This window comes from Motacilla alba, chromosome 9, assembly GCF_015832195.1.
Source record: "Motacilla alba alba isolate MOTALB_02 chromosome 9, Motacilla_alba_V1.0_pri, whole genome shotgun sequence".
Classification (NCBI taxonomy): domain Eukaryota; kingdom Metazoa; phylum Chordata; class Aves; order Passeriformes; family Motacillidae; genus Motacilla; species Motacilla alba.
This window is the reverse complement of record NC_052024.1, coordinates 901,292-917,923: the sequence shown is the minus strand read 5'-3', so window position 1 is coordinate 917,923 and position 16,632 is coordinate 901,292. Positions and strand designations below refer to the sequence as shown.

At 45.6% G+C, this 16,632-nt stretch overlaps 1 protein-coding gene across 2 annotated transcripts in view; it reads right to left on the bottom strand.

Annotated features, from left to right (window-relative positions):
- PIK3CB (phosphatidylinositol-4,5-bisphosphate 3-kinase catalytic subunit beta) overlaps positions 1 to 14,938 on the bottom strand; it is an 88,480-nt gene extending 73,542 nt beyond the window's left edge. Inside the window, exon 1 of one of the 2 annotated variants that reach the window (XM_038145418.1) lies at positions 14,385 to 14,938. The gene's annotated coding sequence lies outside the window, so the exon portion shown is untranslated. The remainder of the gene's footprint in view (positions 1 to 14,384) is intronic. The other variant, XM_038145414.1, reaches the window with a different exon arrangement.
- Positions 14,939 to 16,632: the final 1,694 nt, after the last annotated feature.

Below are 16,632 nucleotides of genomic sequence, written 5' to 3'. Positions count from 1 at the left end.
GTGCATGGAGAAGTGCTAATGGCACGGTGAGGGACATAGTGTGACACGCCACCTCAACACTGAGAGCAGGACACAGCAGCTCAGTGCTGGGAGCAGGACGCTCCCCCAGAGGTACTCGGGCAGTGCTGTGGTCCCCGTGCCCATGCAGCTCCAGCCTGGTGTCTGTAAAAGCTGCCCTTGGGGTCTCAGCTGTCCCGGGGGAGGGGGCCAGCAGCAGGAGCAGCAGGAGAAGCTGCAGCAGGAGAGCAGCAGTAGCAACAGCAGCAGCAGCAGGAGCAGCAGCAGGAGAGCAGCAGCAGGAGCAGCAGGAGAAGCTTCAGCAGCAGCAGCAGCAGCAGCAGCAGCAGCACAAGACTGCAAAGCACGTGTCAGACAAAAGGGATGCTTTGGCTAATGGAGCACCAGCCTGCAGCCAGAACAAGCAGCTTTTAACAGTGCTTTGCTAAACCGAGTTACTTAACACGAGTGAAATTCAGTAGAAGAGCTCTCTGAGAACCTCGTGCGTACAGGAACCAGAGAGGCAAACTCCTCTGCCAGCTGCAGCAGCCCCTCAAATCCAGCTGCAGCAGCCCAGGCACCATCCTGGCACTTTGATGTTCTGTTCCTTCTGCTGAATTCCATGTCTGAGGCCTCTCATTTTAAAATTTTAAGCCTAGCTTAAATGACACGGAGCCACTTTAAATACAGGGCCTCTTCCTCAACCTCGCTGACGTCCCAGGCTGCTGTGCCACACCAGAATCACCAGCAGTCAGCTGATGCACCCACCAGGGCAGAACAGCCCTGCTGTGAACTGCTGGGCTCAGCTCTCTCTGCTTTTCCCCGCTCAGACAATCTGTGTGAGCTGGTGAGCAGCAGCCGGTCTGAGCTGGAGGGAGGTGTGACCCCACCAAGGCTCTCCTGGAGCACTGCCTGTGCTGGTGATCCCACAGAGCTCCCCAAAGCTGGGTCCTGGCTGGGGAACTGCAGAGTCCCTCTGCCCTGAGGCTGCAGCTGTGCCAGGAAGGGCTGGGAGCTGAACCCCACAGCCAGAAGGCACTTGGTCCTACTGCTTCCAAAGCACAGAAACCCCACGGGCAGGAGCTCCTAGGCAGCCACTTTTAAATGGTGGCACTTGGGTCACTTTATGCAAATTCCATTGTATTAAAGCAGCAAAATTTTAATGGCACTAATCCGTAGACAAACTGACTGAAAATACTAATTTTGTCACTAATTCCACACCATAGCCAATGTATCTTTTTCTGCATCTGTTCTGGTCTCTGGGTATGGTCACACTTTACAAGACAGCTTTCTCATGAGGTATGTGGACCTCCATCTGTACCAGCAAGTGAAGATTAAAAAAACTACTCAGAATTAGGAAGAGTAAGGCCTTTACAACAATCAACAGCATCCTGAAGTGGCCAGCTGACCTTCCTGCTACATTCTCCCTTTATACACAAATAACTCTACACAGTCTTTCATTTTTCCAGCTTCCTAGCATAGACTTTGTGTAAAAACAGTTCAAAACAGTTCTATCAATACAAAACAAATTCTTTCATCCAAAAGGCCAATGCCTACTAGAGCAGGACTTCTGTCCACATGTAACCTCACAGCCCACACAGACAAGTCTCCCACCAGCTATCATTTCCTCTGCCTACTTTGTGGGCCTGAACTCATAACCAATATTAACATTTTATTAACATAACTGGATTGTTAGAAATGTCAGTTTTTAGATGAGGCACCGAGTTCCCTTGTGTTATTTCTACCGAGTTTTCTAATCAAATACAAAGATCCCATGACACATTTTGACAAAAAGTAGGGCACAGCCAGCTTATTTATTCTTTTACTAGAAATAGGCTTCGATGTCCAGCAGGTTGTAATGTGTGAGACAGCACTACAAGTGTAACAGCTGCTCCTCCTGCCTGAACACATCTGTGTTACCAGCCCCTCTTTGCAATCTGCTAATTACCAAAATCAAACATCAGCCTTCACAAGGAGTTCCCTTTTTCTGAAATGCTTACTATGATTAGGCTAACCAACAATTGGAATAGCAATAAAATATCTTCTCATCCTTACAGGAGGAGTTTCTGACACCCTTCCAAGCACAGCACAGCATGTTTTACATCTCTTGGGTTAATAGCATATTACTATTCTCAGCCAGAGGCAAAGACTAGAAAGAGATTCATTACAGGAAATCCATCTCTCTCTCAGCCTCTTTGCATATTTATTTTCTAGCTGGCCTTCTTGTTAAGGCAATTCTGATAACAGAGCAGATGTGACAGCTGTGAAAACCAGCAATGATCAGGAACACTACTGAGGCTGTCACACGTTTTAATGACTGTGGATATGAAACACTGTACAATTTCAGCATTTCACCTTGAGGAGACTTTCAACTCATGTTTTGCCAAGTTTTCTTCGAGGACATCATTGTCCAGCCACAATGGTGTAAGTCACAGTTAGCAAGACTTTGTTTTGTCAGAACTGCCACAGAAGAGAAAACAGAGTGGGACCAATGTTTTGTCCCTCCAAGTACACTGACGTAGTTATCCTTTGGGTCAAATACATCTACTGACCTGACGGTGGGCATCACCTCAGAATTTGGCCATGTAACTTTGCAAACCAGGAAAGACTTGCTCCAACCCATCTTGCATGAGTTACATGTGCAAACCAAAGAAAGAGATAAAAGCGAATGTGATATATTGCTGCTACCATAAGACACGGGTACTGCATTAACATTTCACTAGCCCATGGAAAACATGATCAAAACAATAATTTCATTGCTTATCACCACTATACCTACATAGCAGGGCAAACTAAAAAAGTTATTGTGAAATTTAAATATTCCGTAAGCACTAGAAAAATGACAAATACTACATGCATCATCATTCCTCAAAAATACCAGTTCTACCTACAAATGGACTATTATATTGAATCTCTATCTAAAATCTCAGATTCTAACTTCTTCCCTCTGGTGACTGTGTTGTAATTTTAATACTACTGATGAGTTTCTATTTTTAAAAGGACTACTAAAAATACATATATATAGCAGATAGGCTTTTGAAAGGCATTTACAGATGTCTTATTAACAATGTTTCAAGTCTACTACTAATTCATGTACAACTAATTTCAATGGTTATTTTTCTATAAAACTGTCCTACATGAAATCAGTGCAAAGAGAGTCACAAGCACGCACTGAAATTGCTGAGAAGCAAGAATGTTCAGTTCCCTGCTGCAACAGAAAGAAATTATTTCATCTCACAGTTCTACTAAACTTCCGATAATCCAGAGCCATGAGTCCCATCCTTGGAAAAAAAGCACATTTCAGAGCAGAGTTATTAACGGGCATTGCACAACCAGTGCAGGAGAGATTCCTGGGATGCTCCTAAAATGCCAGTACATTTTTGGAAGTACATTTTTCTAGCCTTTCATTACTAGACCATCCAGTCATCCTGAATCAGGAAGACTCATGTTATTTCTAGGAATTATATTTTTAACAGTTTCTTCGAGCTACAGATGCATCATCCTAATTTTTAGTCCATAAAAGTTAAAATTATTAAGTCGGGCATGATGCCATCACAAAAAAAAAAAAAAATTGTTGCAGTGTAAGAGTACAAGTATATTATTATTTGTTTCAAAACTGGAAATTAAGCCTGCCTTACTATTTTGGAAACTCCAGGCTTTGTGCTGAATGACTTTCGACGAAGTTTCCAGGTACTGATTAACCAAATCAGAAACTGTGTGTTTCACCCTCTCTGCCTGGCAGTCTATCACAACAAGTCAAAAGTTTCATTTCTATGACTCACACGCCTTCAGATTAAACAACTATGCAAATGATGGCAAGTCTTTGTTTATCGCAGCTTTGTCAGCAAAACAAAATCATCCAGCAGGTGAATCATGAAATTGCTGTCTGTGTGGATGAGGGAAGCAGAGATGCCTGCTGAACTTCACGCTCCCCAATCCATTTCTCCTTCTGCTCTCCTTCACTGTGTGACTGCAGCCCTGCTCATGTGAGCAGAACTCTCCCTGCCTCTTCCCCAGCAGAAAGGCACAGCTCACTTGGCTGCAGCTCAGAAAGTCCTTTGGGCCCACCAGGAGAGCTGCAGCCTAAGTGGCTTGCTCAGGAGAGTGCACTTGCTGCCTCCCTCTGCGAGGGAACGTGGGGCTTGTTTCCAGAAGGAGAAGTGCATCCATCTCAGTGCCCTCTGCCCTGCTTGGAGAGGGCTCACGGGGGGCTTTAGCTGCAGTTCTGTCCTGCTCTGGACAAAGACTGACAGGGTGGCAGCGCTCAGAGAAGGAGCAGCCATCTGGACAAGGTTAGGTCACCTTCACGAGAGAGCACATTCCAGCAGCTCATAAAAATGTGGCTCAAGAACACTTTTTCTGTTCCTGGAATGTATCTCATTGCCAAAGAAGGTAGCTACGATCAGGAAAATATTCCATGGGGAGCAAACAAATTCTCCTGCCAAAGCCATTCCTCCCTGCTCCACCCCAGCTGATATTACACAAGTTGAATAATGCATGTCAAGGTATTAAGTAACATGTAAACACTTCCAGTAAATGTTTCTGCTGCAAGCCTTGCCTTAACTGGTATTGCTTCCCCCCCGTGATAATGGAAAAACATCTTCCTCAGTTCTTCTCCACCTGAAGCTCATTATTAATGGGCACTTCCCACCAAACATTGGCTGGCAATCTTCCTCTTGCCCCATCTCCAGGGCAGATTTTAAACCTCTTGCAAACTCAGCTCTCTCAGAGATGGCCTTCCCTGAAAGCCTCTATTGGCCCCACCGCCCAGGCACTGGGGAAGGCTGGTGTCTCAGGAGAACTGCACTCCTGGTAATCCTCTCAGGAACAGATGACAAATTCCAGTGGAAGCAAGCTGGGAGTTTTCTCTCCCACCAAGGATGTTTTATAGGAGCCTTGTCTTCCCATCATTGCCCAACAGCGTTCCCCACCCCAATTTTGAGAATATGTGTTTTCACATCTTTTCCCAAGGGGAGCCAGAGCCCTTTTCTTTCTGGCAGAGAAAATCTCCTTGGAATACAGTGTCACTTTAGGCATGCCCACTGCTTGCACAGCATGTGCCAGTAATTCCTTCTGCTTTACTGTCTGGGACACCTCTCAACAGGGGCAAAGGCAGTTCCGAGCCTACTGACCAAAAGGGAACATGGTTAATCATATCAGTGGCATGAGGATGGCTCTTGAATCACTTCCATGAGACTGAGAATCATTAGTCCCAAGGGAGAACTGCCCCAGGAAATTTCTGGGATTTTCCACTGTCATTTGTACTTTCATGAGGGTTTTCTGTAGGAGAGACTGACCTGGGGTCAAGTATCCAAGGAACTCCCAGGGAACAACACCAAATTCCACTCTGAAAAATGCCTGGGCAATAACTTTGAGCAGAGCTGTTAAGAAGGTAACTTCACTCATTTTCTGTAACTTTTTCCAAGTATAAATTATTTCATTTGATGTCTGTTAACTGCACAGGGCTGAGAGCTGAGGATTGAGTTGGATTGTTTCCTTTCCATAATAGTTTTCCTGGCAACTGAACTTGCAGCCCAGCTGAGGATGTGACACCAGCAGCACTAAACACTACATTAGATCCAAGTCACTGCAATTGGTAAGAAACATGCTCCTGTTTGGGCAATACATGGAAAGCAGAAATGCCAGTGAACAACCTCCTCCAAGCCTTCTCTGCCCCTGCTTACAGCAGCAGCCTTTGGTGCCTGCTGTCCCACATCTGGGAGAGAAGTAATGGCAACATCTCAGCTGCCAGCAGCAAGGCCTCCCAGCTCTGTCTGACAACTGCAACATCAGCACCAAACACCGAGAGCACGGGAACTGAAATTACACCCACTATGGCAAAATCAGGGCACAGCCACACGACAACTGCTGGGCACTTCTCAGGAACTGATACAGGCTGGTTTTTTTTGGTCTGGGCTAATCAGGACAGGCAGAAAGCAAACCCCATGCCAGAAGGAGCCTGTCCTGCTCAGAAGATTGCTCAGGAGATGGGTAATGACTGCATTACCGCTATCACAGGAATGGCAGTGCTCAGTAAGGAGTGATTTGAAGAAGGGTTTCCAAATGCTACTCCCTGCTGCTTTTAGTTCCCCCACAGAACTTTTGGAAAGACCAAGCCCTCCGCAAACACCTTTGGAGAAAGCTTTGGCCAGCCACTGCTGCTTTCCTAGGGAAAGGGTAACTCACTGCAGCCTTAATTCTTCTTTATGCTGTGAAATAACCTATTTTGATGAAAGACTAATAAAATAACTGATTTCCAGATTTCTAAAAACGTTAGGGCTAAGTGGACACTCAGAAAGACCAGTGGTGTCTAGAGTTCTCAAGACCTGAAAAGTTCACCTGAAAAGCTGTTTATTTTTCATCCAGGGCACCGAGGGCACTGAAGCTCAGGTATAGATTCCTGGTGCAGAGAGGAATGTGATGACAGCAAAGGAAATGCTTTTGCACTGTCCTTTTTCTCCTGCTCCCACCCAAAGCAGAATTGTGCTGCCCAGCTCCTGCCCGGACCCCTCTCCACAGGGACAGGGGAAGAGGGACAGGGGGACAAGCAGGCACCTGCCACAGCCTCCAGAGCAGCACACGTGGGATAAAGCAGGACACACAGAGCCTGGAGGGCTTTCCTGAGGGGCTCCTGGGTGTGCACACTGCATACACATACAGATGTGTATAATCCACACCTCCTTCCACTTGACAAGCAGTTTGGCTCCCAGTACAGCAAGAAATGCCAGCCCTCAGCCTGTCACACACCACAAGCTTGTGTCACACACCATGAAGCAGTGTCTGGCAGCAGCAGCCTGCCAGGCCGCTCTGCAGATGCCCCACATGCCACCAGGAGCTGGGAGCACACCCATCCAGCAGGAGGGCCACGACTGGATGGTGCTGGCAGGCTGTACACATCTGGCATATGGAAATGTTTACATAGCTGACTGCACACAGGTCTGCATCCTTACTGCTGTCTGCTCACCCACAGAGCTTGGAGCAGAGCACTTTGGCAAACCTGGGCCAGCTGCAGGGATCCACCCAGACCTCACCCTGCAGAGAGAGCTGCTAAAGCTGAGCTCTGATGTGAGCCCATCACAGGAGAGCATCCCACAGAAATCCTTCCTAGCCTTCCTAGTGCCCCCCACAATGGACACCAACACTCAATCATTGCTACTGAAACTTCAAGGACATCCTTACGTGCCATTAAACCACATTTAGAATTCCTTTTGTCGAGTACAATTTTCAGTTACGGTGAGGACTACAGGTGTTTCAAAACAGCAAAAAAAGCATCAAGTATCAGCTCTCGAGCACCTTTGTTCTCAAGCACCATTAACAACAGAGCAAATACCTGGAGAAGTCACAATACAGGAAAAGAAATCTCTACATCCCAGTGAAAGAAGTCTCAATTCATGAAATAGCACCTGTCAACTTCCAAACTGTCCTATGCTAATTCCTTCATATAATAGATCCAAAATAACCTCTTAAAACACTATTGTTAAACATTAGTCTTTTCCTTTGATAATTTAACATAAAGATGTTTATTTAACCTTTGAATCTTGACTCTTACGCTAAATATTCCTCAGAGAAAAAGTCTGAACAAAGTATTAGAGAGATGCATACTTCACCTCTTTTAATCTTAGTCACATCTTAAACTGCCATTATCACAGATATATGTTAAAAAGAAATACACTCAGATATGAAAAACAAGGTCCTGTTCCAGCATGTCAGGTTTTCTATCAAAGAACATGCCATTACAATTTGTGGCTTATTAATTTTCACACCTAAGAACTGATGATGCTCAGCTAAATTATCCATAAAATATGCCTTGAAAAACAGCATGGTTTTGTTTTGCTGTTTTCTCTCCTTCCCCCACAACAACAGCTGGGGGAACGGTCCTGCACTTCCACAGTGGCTTGGCCATATGAACTCCATTAAAAACCTGATTATTTCAAGTTGCTAGAGATCAGGTGATAACCTCCTTCAAAAGAAGAAAAAATGTGAACAGACCCTAATTAGTGTCTGATAGAAGTGGGGCTGTTGCACTGTGTAAACGCTGGATTGGAATGATAATGCAGGGAACTCAACAAAAGCAGCTTTGTGTTTCTCCCTGCAGCCGTGACAGCTCCTGCAGGGACTGTCCCTTGCAGCATGTGGGACTCTGAACACTGGTTTTCCACACCCTGCTCTGATGTACCTGGCAGTGCTTCTACAGCTAGCCTAAGAGAACAAGCCCGTGTCCCGCGCTGCACACCTTGTCTGGGGCAAAGACTTTTTAAATAAATCCTTCTGGGCTGCCTGACTCACTCTTACCTCTCAAACACACCTGCCCGTGCACCTGTGGCACTGCCTGCAGAAACCCCAGCTGAGCACCACTGCTGCTCCCTGGCCTTACCCAAAAACAGGCTCTGTCCCTGCATTTCGGGCTGCTGGTGCTGCTCCAGGTGACACTGGAGTGTCACTCCATGGCAAACAGCTGCTCTGCACGTCAGGGACTGCACACCAGTGCTGGCACCCAATCACCCCAGGGGCTGCTGCAGGCCAAGGCTCCACTGGGCACTGCATGGCAGCACTGCATGGCAGGTTTATGCACTGTTGGAACCCTGGATGCTGAGAATGTTAAACTTTCTGTGCTCAAAGGCACAGACCCACACGAGAACACTGCATTTGACCTGAGGCTGTGAAGCTGCTTTCCAAAATTGATTGATAGCACTGGGATTAGGGGTGTGCAGTTGGTGGGAAGTGTGCAATATCATAGGGTGGAAAACTTAGAGTTTGGGGTCTTAGAATATAGAAATAAATATGAAGCAAGATGGAGGTTTTAGGGTGGAGGCAGGTGTTCTTCTTTACCTTCTTCTTCCTTCTTCTTCATGAGTTTGGGTGATGTTTTGTAATTGGGCAGAAAAGTCCACACTGCGGGTTTCCAGGGACCAGTTATCGGGTTAAAAGGGAAAATAATCTAGGTGTCAGTTCTTAATTGGACAGTTTAGCCTTAAAAGACCTTGTAGCAAGAGACTCTTAGCCATTTTGTGCCTTCTAATGAAAGGCTGCCAAACTCATGGTTGTGAGGCTGTTTTACTGATAAATAATAAACACCTGAGTCCCAACATGAACTACTGTCTCGAGTGCCTTCAATCCAGACGCAGAGAAACCGAGAATGCATGGCAGGTTTACTGCCAGCTCCCAGTGACTGTGCTTGCCTCATGCAGGTTTTCTGACAGACACTGAGTGTCTTCATTAGCAACCTGCCTTTTTAATGCCCAGAAAATCACTGTGTTTGGCACTCTGGGGCTGCAGTGGCTGCTCCCACACACCCCCACCTGTACCCTTACCCACACAGAAATCCTGCTGAGTCCAACGCTCTTTCCAAGCCAGTCTGCCCCCAGCATATGTCAGCTTCTGGACATTTTGCCCTTTTCCAATTCATCCCATCTGTTTATGGTCTATCTAGTTAAAAACAATTTTCCAAGGTTTCCAAGTAATCTTTTTACATTTTTTTCCTATCTGATGTCCAGTTAATTATATTAAAGGGAAATTTATTAAAGAACTATCTTAATTTCTACTTTATTAAAGAACTATCTTAATTTGAAAATAACTACTCCATTTCTTTCCATGTTCTTTCTCCAAACTGGCTGCGACCTTTGTAAAGGTATTTAGCAGAGGCCTGTCATTTGTCAAATTATTTTTCCAGTTTTTATCAGCAAGAATTTTGAAATCATTATCAAATTATTTTTGTCACATCAAATTTAAAAAAATGTTCTCTAGCTAAGCTGACATAATTTAGTCTAATTCCTTAAAACTGCATGAGATGAAGTACACAGTGGAAAAAACCCACAAAAGTCTGGTTTGTGGCCAAAATTGCACCTTGATGTAAAACAGAAGGGGGAGAAAAATTAAATCTCTGGAATGGTATTTCCCAAGTGTTTATTAAGAATTGCTTGCTTTCTTAGTCTCAAATCCACACTAGTCTCAAGGCAACAATGCCCCATCTGGGTCTGACGGACTCTGTTGAAAATGTGTTGGGCCAGCCTCTCATTCTGCTGTCCTGCCATCTCCAGTAGTGTGGGGTTTCACCCCCGGATTGGGATGACCCCGAAAGATGGAAAAGTCCCTCCTCCAACCCGTGCCTTCGAAAAAAGACTCAGTAGTCTTCTGTTGTCTGTTCTCAAGGTTGTTTATTGCTGGTTATCTACAAGATTCTTCTCCCTGAGCTGCTGTGGCCCGTTCAGCAGCTCAGACAAAGGCACTCTGCCCTCCCAGGGGCTGCTGCCATCTTTTATATCATATATTACATACTACATGTTTATACTTTTTCTCCAATACCTACTATCTATATTGAATGGTGACTTTCTACTCTAAACCAATCTGTGAGTGCCAACATCACCAAAGACATGGAGGCTAGGAAGGAGAAAGAAAGAGGACAGGGCACACCCAAATCCCTCCATTTTAGAACCCCTGACCCCCATGTACAAAACTTGGACCCCTGCATATACAAGGCTTAAAACCCCCCTGTACAGCACTCAGAAATCCTACCTTTTACTTCGTGACTATCTCTACTATGCTATCTAAACTTGTGTGTGTGGCTTGTAATTCTTCATACAGAGTTGGTAACTTGCTCCATGGGCTAAGATCCAAACCCCACGTGTGTCTTTGGCTGCATGCCAGGGTCTCAGAGCCCCCTGCCAGCAGCTCTGGCCATCCAGGGCACCCAGAGGAGAGTCCTGGGTTCCGACACAGTAGGTTCTGCATCCGTGGCACACGCAGCCCAAATTGTTTATTCCTCCCAGCTCTCATTAACCTCTGACTGCTCTGTTGGAATCAGGAGAGCAGTTCAAACATCTTCTTACAGTTGCTGCTAAATTGTAACTGTTTGAAAAGATTAAGTGTGACAGGTCAGAGAGAGGAACAAAGAGTTTTATTCACGGAGAAACTTACTAGCCTTCAAAGCGAGTCATATGAGAAATTTATGAATACATACGTTTTTATAGCTCGTGCCTAAATTAGAAACAAGATCAGAAACCTCAACGGCCCTCATGAACTCCTTCCTGTTTCCCCATGCTCTCCTATTCATTTCGGATGACACACTGTCCCCTTTATTCCTCTTCCTCCTCTTGTCCCTCCTTGTCCCTTGTCACCCCTCTCTGCACATGCTGCTCCATGACTCTGCACTCACTTGTGCTGGATTCTGAGAAGAACACCCCCAAATCGGCCACTCTGGAATTCTGGGAATTGCCAGCTATCAATGTCCCATCTTGCCTCCCCCAAAGAAGCAAAGTGAGTATGAAGCCAGACCTTAACAAGGGACGTTCAAATACACTTCACAGCAAGGAAAGAAACAAGCAATTTAATGTGGTATGTGACCAAAATAAAACCTGGCAAAGAAAAATTCCCGAGGAAAAAGGCCATTTCCTCACCCTCTGGCTTTGGAACTAGATCAGGATAAGCTAAGTGGGTGAGGCAGAAGTGCTGGCCATTTGACTATCTCAACAGGGGGAAAGAAAAAAGGAAAAAAAGGAGGAAAAGAAAGGCAGAAAACAACTGAAAACTGTTTGCACAGGAATCCTTAGGGCCATCCAAACTGGGGAGGTACGTTAGAAACAACTTCTGCTTGCAGGATTAAGGTTTTGAAGTCAATAAGGGCTATTTTTCCTGGAGATGTAGCACAATACAGACAGTGCCTTTTGACTCAGGGAGAAGAGAGAGCAAGAGACAAACTTCTGGCTGGACAAAAAACTCTTCCTGCAAGAACAGCCACCTCTGGAAGAGGTAAAGAGGGCAACAGCAGCTGCTCAGATTTACACTGATGTCACGGAACAGAATTGAAACCAGCCAGTATCTCTAACTGGTACCAGTTGCTACATCAGTGGGTCTAAACAAGTTTACAGCCCCAGAAGGCTGCAATCTCCCTTCCACACAGGAAAGGAAAATCGTTTCTTTTAGAGGAACTCAGAATTTCTCAACTCGAATTAATCTGCTAAAACAGGAAATCCCTGCCAGCACAGGTGGAACTGTAACACACTGGCTGTGCAGCTGGGGAATGGAAAATGGGATTTCCGTGTTCCCGGCTCACCCACCAAAAACAGAGCATGCAAAACAGGCAGCTGAAAAGCTGAAAAGAAGAATGCAAGTAAAAAAAAACTGAGAGGGAAATTTAGGAAGTCATTAGGTCATTCCTAAGAAAATTCCCTACAGTGTCAAGGATGGTTTGAGCCCTTCTGAGGAAGCAGCCCTCACTGAGAGCTGAGCATTAGGGCACAGGAAACTCATCCAAATCTGTATTTCAGGAACCAAAGTCGAGAGGACATTCTGCTGCCTTCTGAAAGAGCCCTGTGATGTGCATGGACAAGTCCAGCTTCCCTCAGCCAAACCTTTGTTCTCTGTAATTGCTATGTTTAAATACAGTTTACACTGTTACTCACTGGACCACATCACAAAAGATGAATGCCAGCATAGACACTTCCTTGCCATTGAAATGTTACTTGAGTTAAAAGTCAAGACAAGAAACAGCCATTTCTTTTTGATATTTACAGCATTATAATTGTGGAGGCATGTAGAAAAGAGGGATATAAGCAATTATTTACATTGCTACACATTTCTGTCTGTCTAATTGAAGCCAAAAGACTTAGAGACAGGTGGGGATGACACAGGTGCTTGCAGGGTATGCTCTGCACTCTGCTCTGAGCGCTAGGGCTGTGCTTAAGTTCACTTAGGGTAAACAGAATTTTTCATTACATTTTATTTTATTTTTCAGTTTTCGAACAACCTGGTCTAGTGGAAGTTGTCCCTGGCCATGGCTGGGGGGTCAGAACTAGGTGATCTCTAAGGTTCTGTAAGGTCCCTTCTATCCCAGACCATCCTGTGATGCTGGGTTGGATGACATCAAGCACTACCAAACCATCTGTATCAGAAGACATGGGGCAGATTTCTGAGAAACTAAAAAAACATTGAGCCCCAAACAAAAACAACTAACACAAATAGTAGCACCAAAGCTTTGTTTAGACTGGGGGAAGTCCAGCAAGGCAGTGATAAAAGAGCTGTCAGGGTGGGGTACTGAAAGGTGTGTTTTCACCAGAGGAGCAGTGCTCTCAGTGTGAAACAGCCTTAGGGAGTGACCCTCACTCTCCGATGTGCCAGACCAAATGGCTAACAAGCAAAACCAGATTAATTTCCTTTAACTACAAATACACCCTCAACACTTGCTCACTGGGGGAAAAGATAAATATACTTACTATTAATAAAAATAACACAGGGAGAGTATGCCTTGTTTTCTTTCCTACACACACAACTTCTCTCTATTTTAGACTATTAGCAGGCTAACTTTTCTCACACGAACATTTCAGTCGATGTAACAGGTATTTGCATTGCCGTGTTACTTTCTCATGAGTTTGTATTTCATTGCCCCATTGTGACAGGCCACTGAGCCCACAGGACACTCTTGGAGTCACTATGGTTTTGTGCTGCCCAGCAAAGCGGGCCATGCTTGGAAATGCCCTGAACACATGCAGAGGAGGCAGAAAAACGAGCAAGGTCACTCAGCTGGGCTTTCATTTCAGCCTGGATGCCATGTTCCGGCAAGAAAGTCACACACATTGTCCAGAGCAGGCGTCAGCCAGAGCCCCAGAACCTCAGCTGCTCCCAGTTCAGGGCTGCCATGCCACTGCCAGTGCCAGTCAGAGAGGGGAGCACCCTGCACAGGAGGCTGCAGGTAGAGCAGCTGCTCCAAAATGTGCACGTGCCCTCCACCCACCCACAGCCATTCCCAGGCTGACCTCTGTGGCTCAGCGTGACACACTCAATATTGAAGGTCAATGTATAGGAACAACTGAAAACTATTCTCCTCCTGGCCTACTAGTGAAGTGCTTAATTGAAGAAGAGGACAAAGATTTAACAGACATGTTCTTCCCCTTGAGATGGATTAGTAAAACGCAGAATTTAAAGTTAGGTAACTGCAGAACTGAGATAATGTCATGATGTTTTGCTTTCTACAAGATAAAAGGAAAACCCTGGTTGCTACATTAAGAGGGGAAATGATTTTAAATAAATATCTTAACTTCCTGGCAAATTACAAGGTTTAGGTCAGCTCTAAAAGGAATTTGTATCAGCTAGAATAATACATCTATGTCTTATAAGATTAATAAGAATGAAAACCAACCTCTTAAAAAAGTAGAAGTCATGCTTGTTGAATTTATCATCACCTGTAAGACTGGTTATGTTAATAATCCTTCATGTTAGGCCAGGTAGACTGAAAATAATTAATAGTTCACAACCTTCCCACAGAAGTTTCAGTGTCAATGTTGTTTTGACTGTTGACAAAGTATAATCCCAAATATTTAGGCCTTCAACATAAATTCCTTATATCTGAGCAACTTCCATGAAAAGTAATAAGAAATCTACCAGTCCAGCATTACCTGTGAGTTCCTGGATCACAGACTCTGCGGGGAATTTCAGCCCCACTGTTCACAGCTCTTCAATGAAGTCCACTGTGCTCAAGACCTGCAGAAGCAGATCTGACGTTGCTCTCAGGGCTCCACAGCTGAGCTCTGCTGAGCCACCACCAACGCTCAGGAGTCAGAGATGAGAAGCAGGGTGCTGCCAAAGCCTGGCTGATTGTGCTGCCCAGGGGCTGCTGTGAAATCCTGAGGGCTCTTTGTCCCACGTGCAAGCTCTTTCATAGCTGTGAAACAATGCTCACCTCAAACCGGCTATGAGGAACGTCTGCGAGGACACGGCACCGTGAGAGAGGATGGAGAGGAAGAGAAGGAAATGGAGAATAAAGCAAAAGGTGGAAGGGAGGAAGGTTGTTTATACGCTTACAAAATCTCTAAAACAGTCACACCCCAGAGAGATGCAGGTGGCAAACTGATCTCATTAGAAAAACCACAATGGTTCAGAAACAAGGTTCTTTTCTGCCAGGATCCTGTTTTCAGTACTGCTCATACCCAGATGCTGCACAGGAAGGTTCCCAGCCACACTGTTTGACAGACTTTAATGCGATTCCTGAAGGACAAGCCAGAAATATTTGGCTAAAATTCATTGCCAAGTTAGACAACCACTCCATAAGGAAGAAATAAAATCCACTATGTAGAACAGGACACCCATCATTATCAAGTTTAGAACCTGCTCATGGGACTTCTCCTTGGAAACAGCACTTGGTGCAGCACACAGCATCCCTGCAGAACTTCCACAGCCAAAAAACTCTGATACAGGCCTCAAAAGGGTGAGAAATAAACCTGGCTGCTCACTGCTCTGTTAGCTAGGAACTGGGCAACTGGTGTGAAACCAGCACCAAATCCACTGAGGCATGAAAGGACTGCAGTATGCACCTGCACCGGGCAGACTTCTGGGGCAAAGCAGAAAGATTTACACATCCACCCACTCCTAGGGAAGGCAGTGCCCCGTCAGGACAGCATGTCAGTCAGTGCTTCGCTCATGGATGCTGTCGAGGCAATAAATGAACAAGACTGACTGCCTTCATTCCTCATCCCTCCATTAATACTGGATCTTCGGAACTGCTGCCCAGGGCTAGTCAAAAAACTCTCTTCATTATGTTTTTCTACTGAAAATTGTGTCTTTCTCCTTGGGGGAAAAAAAAAAAAAAGCTTCCCATTAAAGGCCCTCACTCTGTCTAGTATTTAATTTCTAAAAACACCAAGACCTACTATGTTTTTGTTTTCAACAAAACCTTGTTTTTGAAGTGGTGCCTCACCGGAGCTGTGGTTCAGTTGCCAGAGCACACCTCCCACGAGCTGTGAGATCACTCAGAGGGGAGGTGATGACACCACTGGGGAGATGCAGCCTGGTCAGGGAAGCCAGGCTGCAGCTGAGTCAAAGCTGTCAATCAAAGAGTATTTGCAATTTTAGAAAGTCTACTGCAAATGTTGACAAAAGTAATGTGCTTCGCTTTAAATTTTTCTGCAAAATAATATATTTGGTGATCATGCCTGTTCCTCACCATTTCCGGGCACTCCTGAAGTGCCACTCATGAAAGTGGAGTGAGCAGGACACTGGAGGCTCCAGCAACAGCAGCCATACCCACCACTGCCCGACGCCTTCCGTGCTTGGGAATTGCAAGGGCATTCTCCCCCTCCTCAAGCATCTCAGCTCCAGTATCTGGCCACTCATTGCCCAGACGGACTGAGCTCCCAGGGAATGCTCTGACAACGTCAAAGATTAACTCACTGACCCTCATGTTTAACGTACAAAAACTCTACCAGGGACTCTGCATGTAGGCCTTTAATACAGACTGATCCGAGGGCAGTGGACAGCCCCCACAGCAAAACCTGGTGCCTCGGCAGCTGCCTGAGCTCCCTGAGGGGATGTGAAGGCTCCGAGAAGCATCCCAAGAGCACACAAGCATTTGCAATCAAGGTTCCACTCTTATCAGACCCCTCCCAGTCTGCTCGAGCTTTACCAGATCACTGACCTCCCTCGTGTCACAATTGCCGGTAAAATACAATCGCCTGAAACTGAAAACACCTCCGGTCTACCAAGAACCCACTCCGAAGGACAAACTCACTGATAACGCTGAGCCCGGCTCACAGGATGAGACCGATTGTCTCAGTGCTCTAAGCGAGCAGCTTAATTGGAACACAAAAACAGGGCGATGAATCACAGCTAAGGAAAGCACCTTGCTGAGGAAGACAGACAACATCAGTG